At 44.1% G+C, this 6,133-nt stretch overlaps 1 long non-coding RNA gene across 1 annotated transcript; it reads right to left on the bottom strand.

Moving 5' to 3' along the window:
* Positions 1–1,789: 1,789 nt before the first annotated feature.
* Positions 1,790–2,924, bottom strand: LOC147436844 (uncharacterized). Its single transcript, XR_015184706.1, has 2 exons — positions 2,118–2,924; positions 1,790–2,019 (listed from the first exon to the last, which is right to left on the bottom strand). It is a non-coding gene; the product is annotated as an uncharacterized LOC147436844 (long non-coding RNA).
* Between the last annotated feature and the right edge of the window lie 3,209 nt (positions 2,925–6,133).

Below are 6,133 nucleotides of genomic sequence, written 5' to 3'. Positions count from 1 at the left end.
CGTGGACACTCTGAGGGAGTGTGGGGTCTACAGAAGATGTGAATGGTGATTCTACTTCCCCACCCCCTTCGTTTACTTCAGTAGCCGTAGGTTCAGAGCACGTAGCTCTACTAAAAGTTTCCATCAAAAGGCTAAAAACACTAGTTCCAGGTTGTTGGGCCCAGCTAGGCACGGTTTCATTTGTTCCCCCGGGGCTTTGTGTAAGATGCTCTTCCATAGTATCGTAGTCAGAGGAAGAGTCGCTGGCCGCTATATTTGGGTCTTGGGTTGCACTACCTTGGGTCCCCGCTGAGGGCGTAGACCCTAGCATGGAAGGATAGTGAGAACCCCCTTAAATCGAAGCGCTAGCTAGTTGTTCGGACTCTAGCACACGACCAGAGCGTAGATACATGTGCTTTAGGTGCCCTACAAGTGTCATCAAGTACCCTCAAAGGTTACTTGCTTTGTTTTGTGGGTGTTTTGCACCCCGTTTTCTACTTGATTTTTTTTTATGTTTTTTTTATGTTTGATTTTTTTTATTGAAGTATGATAGCTCGAAACGAGCGTATCACTTAATGGGTCGTTGTGTGCTTTACAGCACAATTTTCGGGCATCTGACGTTCTGTTGGTCCTCAAAAATCAATTTTTAGCTACGTGTGAAGCTAAAATTCGTTTTCTTAAAAGGCAACTGAGACATAGGCTTGAGCGTGAGCTTGGGCTTGGGTCTAGGAGATATTCCCGATGCCGATCCCGATCCTATCTTTAAATTTTATTTTTTTTAATTTTAATTTTTTAAAGGATAAGGTCGCCACGGCTTGCGCGAGAGTATCATGTATGGCATTCCCCGACAGCGGCGCCAAAAATGTGCGCATATGTCGCACGTGTCAATGCAAGGAACTTGCCGATACACCGTGTGCGAGCAACAAATGGCTCCAAGCACACAACAAGCCTAAACTAGTAAACTCAAAGAAGGCGATGGTGTGTCACTCACCGCTCTACGCTTGCTTCGTGGAGGATTCCTCGCCGCGAAGAAGAATGAGACGCCGCTATGCCGCGCTCAACCGCTTCACCGCCGTCGTGCCTTCGTAATGCTCGATCGCCCACACACTCCCTCTCTCTACCTCTCTCACTCTCTCTCTCTCTCACACACACACACACACACACACAAAGAGATGAAGAAGAAGAAGAAGGAGATGGAGCAAGAGCACTCTTCAATTGCACAAATGAGAGAATGAGTGAATTTTAGGTTTAGTTGACTTTTATATGAGCTCGTCCCATTCACACTTGAACGTCCATGCTTAGCCAACTAATCCCTTGAATGTTCCAGTTAGAGTGCGCCTTTCATCGGCGATCACTCTTACCCTTTTCCTATTGGACCAACAAACCCGGTCCCTGACTCTATCAAATAAATAATACAATGTCTGCCGTAGGTTACAACGTCCATCGTAGGTGATAGGGTGTCTGTGAGCCGTGAGGATTAACACCAACATCCCAAACCACACAAACTCACACTTAATGTAGTCCAATTTACAAGTTCCAATTATCTCGACTCGCTCTCGGACACCACCGAATACACACATTCACAATCAAGCACTTTTTTCCTCATACACTTAAACAATGATATTCAATCACATAAATACTTATGCTTCAAATATACTTTAGCTCATACCTGCCATACCTCTCTTATCCTCTCATGCAACCTATTTCACTCTTTCTTGGCACGCACACACAAGTAACTTGGGGGTGACTCATGCACACAACCAAGCCAAGGCACAAGATGTCGTCGAGCCGAGAATAAAGAAGATGACGGTGAATAGAAGGACCTTCAGGTTATGATCATCTTGAATTCATCTCAAAAGTCTGAGAGCAAGGTACAATGGTATCGTCTTCACAAAAAAAAAACTTTGGACAACCTTCCTCTTCTCAGGAGTTTGCAGACCGGAGGTCCTCTTTAGTTCTTGAGTAGCCTATACTGGCTTAGCCTCTCTCCGGTAGTGCCCTCTTTTGTTGATGGCCTCTGTTTGCAGCTTTTGTGATTACCTGCACATGAACAACCTCCTCATAAAGCCTTTTTTTTTAATGCAGCCTGTCGAATATCAAACACTAGCCTGTATTTTTTTTCGCCTTCATCTGCTTACGGGATTCCTTCTCTTATGCTGCATCTCCTATGGTGCCCCTTCTGAATGCTCTCCCCTTCTAGGTTGTAGCCCTGGTTGCTCTTGCTAGCCTCCCTCTCCAAATCCTTGCCTCTGCAGTACCGCCACTAGATGGCTCTCTTTACCCCAACTTGCAGCCTGCTTCCAACATCTAAAGACCCTCCAATATCGCACTACTTGGCAGGCTTCTTTCAATAGTGACAAGCGGCCTTTTGCTTTGCATACCCCTGGCACCTCCAACTCTCGCCCTAGTTATGGCTCCCTTTCACCAGTACCTCGAATGGCTTCGATCTATTCCTGCATAAGATTTAACGGTAGCCTCATTTTTGTTGTAGGTGACCCTCAAGCCCCCTGCTCCTTGTTTTATTGATGTCCCCAGCGCTGCAGCTCGTCACCCTCCAACCTATAGCGCTCTCCTTGTTGATGGCCTTTTGCCTCCTTGCTTGCAGCAATACCCCCCGCCACACCTTCGTCTTCTGCCCTTTCCAGGTCGTTGATGACCCTGGCGGTTCCTCAGGCTCCCCTCTCTCAGACAGTGCCCTCCTCGTTGATGGCTTTTGCGGCTCTTCAGGCTTAACTCAATCCCCTAATGCCCTCCGGTGGCACTCCTTGCATGGCCGGATCTCCTGCCTCTTGCTCACGAACTTGGCAACCCCCCCATCTGGCGCTACTTTCCCTCCTCTTCTCACAGGCTGTGGAAGACTTCTCCCATGCATGGCTTCCACCTGTTGGTCGCTTCAATCCATGCTCCACTTGGTGGCCTCGAGCTGCATGGCTGGCCCTTCATCGACTTGCCCTGCTCTATCCCGCCATCTGGTGGCGCCATCTAAACCTGCATCGTTCTGGTTTTTTTATAAAAAGCATGGCATTATTTTAGACCTCCAAGGTTTTCACTCACACAGCACATCGTACCCACCGGAGGACGACCGCAATCCGAAGCACCGCCAAATGGGTATAACTCAAGGTCGTGGTAGCCGAGTTCGAATACTCCCGGCTTCAAGTAGCCCTAGCCGCCCCTTTGGAGTCGCACTTCAATTGCTCCGTCATTTGCCGATAGTGGCGGCAACTCCAAGTGTGGACCACCCCGAACTTGTCGTAATCACAAAAAATAGCCTCGTTCAATCTTTAATCCTTGAAACAGTCCTCCAAAAGGAACCCCGTGGCCAAATAATTGGACCATAGAGCAACCGGATAGTATGTTTTATGCATCTGCGAAACCAATCATTAGAGATTCAAACCCTGTCTTTGACCTGCTAATTGCCACGTTTGACATACACATCATGATCAAGCTTGCCGCTACCGACATCTGGTATTGACTTCACCGCCTCGACCTGTATGTGCATGATTCCATACCAATGCAAGAACCATTCTACTAGAGCGACATAACTTTGTTGCACCAACGTATTGAACATTTCCATCATACTTTGGTCCGAAGTAGCACTCGTGGGTCTCATGGTTGGTCCATTTACCCTCGATTGCACACCATTTTTGTGCCCTAATTGGTTGTCCCTGTGGAGGTATCCCTTGTCCTGGTCCTCTCATAGATGCTTTTTGCATATTGTTCATCATGTCGTGCATCCTTTTTAGCATATCTTCTATGGCTGAGAGTGGTGCCGCAGCAGCCGTTCCCACTTGTGCTGGTTTTGTGGATGTTGTTTTCTTACTTTGGTTATCCTTAGGGACATCTTTTTCATTGAAGGTCTTGCAATTGTCTCCTAGGTCAATTGCATCAGACACACATGCTTCTAGGGTTATATGCTTTTTACTATAGAGTATAGCATGAAGTTCTTTGTTTAGCAGTCCTTCCAGAAACAAAGATACAAGTCGTTCTTCTTCAGGTATCTCCATCTCTGGGCATCTGGCAATGTATTGTTTGATTCGAGTTGCACAATCCCGAACAGACTCACCATGTTTCCTTTTAAAGCTATAGATTTGAGATACCGTATTATGTTTAATCCCCGTTTTGGAACAAGCAGCTACAAATCCTTGAGCTAATGTATTCAAGTCCATGATTGACCTTGGTGGAATGTTTTGAAACCATGTCAATGCTTTTCCTTCTAATGTCATTCCAAACCCCTCGAATTGAGTATGAAAATCGAACATACGCTCTGCTCTTAGCACTTGCTTAAAGCTTGCTAAGTGGTCATATGGATCCCTTGATCCACTATATTTTCTGACCCATTTTTAAAAATCAGCTGCTCTGACATGATTGTTTGGTTCAACTTCAGATCTTCTAGGAGTTCGTCATGTTTCGAGTCCTTCAAACCAGTCTGTTGGAAATAGTGACTCATGTAGCCCTGGACTGGCCTTAGTGCCACCCGATTTTCTACGTGATGAGGTGGTTTCTAGTTTCTTCACATTACTCTCAGATGATCTCTCACGGTGTTCATCTCTTGGAATTGTTTCTGGTCCTTGCCCCAATATCCAATCCCGTATGGAATACCCTTGGTATTTGGTTTGTTCTACCTCCTTAGGAGTCATCATAACAAAGTTGTTGTTATAGCAATCCCTAAACAGGTAGGTTGGTAGGTCTGCTAATCCCTTATCTTTGATCTTGAAGATATAGATGATCTTCGTGGCAGTTAATTGTCCTGGTTTGGCATGAGAAGTTCACAAAAAATCTTTTATGTTTCTATCTTCCCAACAATAGACTCCAATCCTAGGAATATCCGTACTAACCGTTTCAAAGGCTTCAAGTCTACTTGATTGTATCCCTCGAATTCTAAAGTAGGTGGTCCTTCTTTTGTTGACATATCTGGGATTATAGTGTTTACTTCTAACCCCCATTTGTTTATCACGTCAGGGTTTTCGACCTGTAAATACTGAGTTCCGTTTCGATCCATGTACATTTTTCCTTGTTTATTTGCCCTAACCTCTTCTTCAAACTCAATACCATTGAACCTCTTCTTCAAACTCAATACCATGGTCATCAATGCAAATAGCATACTCCTCGTTAGGGTCCAAATAAACTTGGGCTCCATGACAGTTAGTCTTGTAAAAAGATAGTATATGCTTATAGCGCACTGCCGTTCTGGTTTCCGAGTGAGTCGAGTAAGAAGACATTTCAAATATTAAATGTGAAAAGTGTCTGAGACTTTTTCAGGAATTGTGTGCAAGGAATTCCTTGATTCACGCTTTCTTCGGTTGATACTCTACTGGAGGTTTCTTTGAGTATGCCCTGATTTCCTAGTACACAACCAGATCTAAGGTTCATATAGACTTATGAAGCCCTGGATAGAGTAGTCACCTTGGATTGACTTCTCGTCAATTTCCACTCAATTCAATTGCAACTTTCTGTCAAGCCACTAATTCCTCGCCTACAACTTGATTCCTGTACAAATTTAATCAAGTTAGCTATTCTTCTATAAAGAGCTCTTGAGAACTCTCGTGATTGGTCTCTGTGTATCACTCCAAATCGAGCTATGAGTTGACTTTCAGATTTCCACTTTAGTAGAATTCAAAGGTTTGATCTGCAATCTGGAAACTGAGTGTATCTGTACCAATTTTGATATGATTGAACCCAAATTTTCCCTGTGGCTTTATGTTATGTTGGTCTATCACTATATAAGTTCAAAAGTAAAAAACGATGTCTCTGGATAGCAGAAGTAAATCATCGCGATTAGTTATTTTTGTCAGTTTTTTGCACTTTTTTGATAGGTTTGGCAAGTATACAACTTGTTAGAGTCTCTGGGCCAATTTCAACAAGTTTGGATCAGATCAAGTTTATCAACTATTCGGTGTCTGCAGACTCTGATTTCAAGAATCCGGCTTAAGTCTCACTTTTGGGATCCAAATTTCACCAAAATTGATTTGTGAGGTCTACTTGATGTGCTTGACCTTGTGGTGTACTCAAATTTGCAAAATCATCAAGTTTTGAAGCAGATGTAAATAATCATAATTATTTACTCCAGCTATATTTTTGCAAGTTTTTACCCCAAATTTGACACAGATCTGTTAAGCACCTTAAGTTAACGTCCTTGGGCAAGTTTGAACAAGTT

Source organism: Adiantum capillus-veneris, chromosome 17, assembly GCF_014529385.1.
Source record: "Adiantum capillus-veneris isolate H3 chromosome 17, ASM1452938v2, whole genome shotgun sequence".
Classification (NCBI taxonomy): Eukaryota; Viridiplantae; Streptophyta; class Polypodiopsida; order Polypodiales; family Pteridaceae; genus Adiantum; species Adiantum capillus-veneris.
This window is presented reverse-complemented; position numbering and strand designations above follow the sequence as displayed.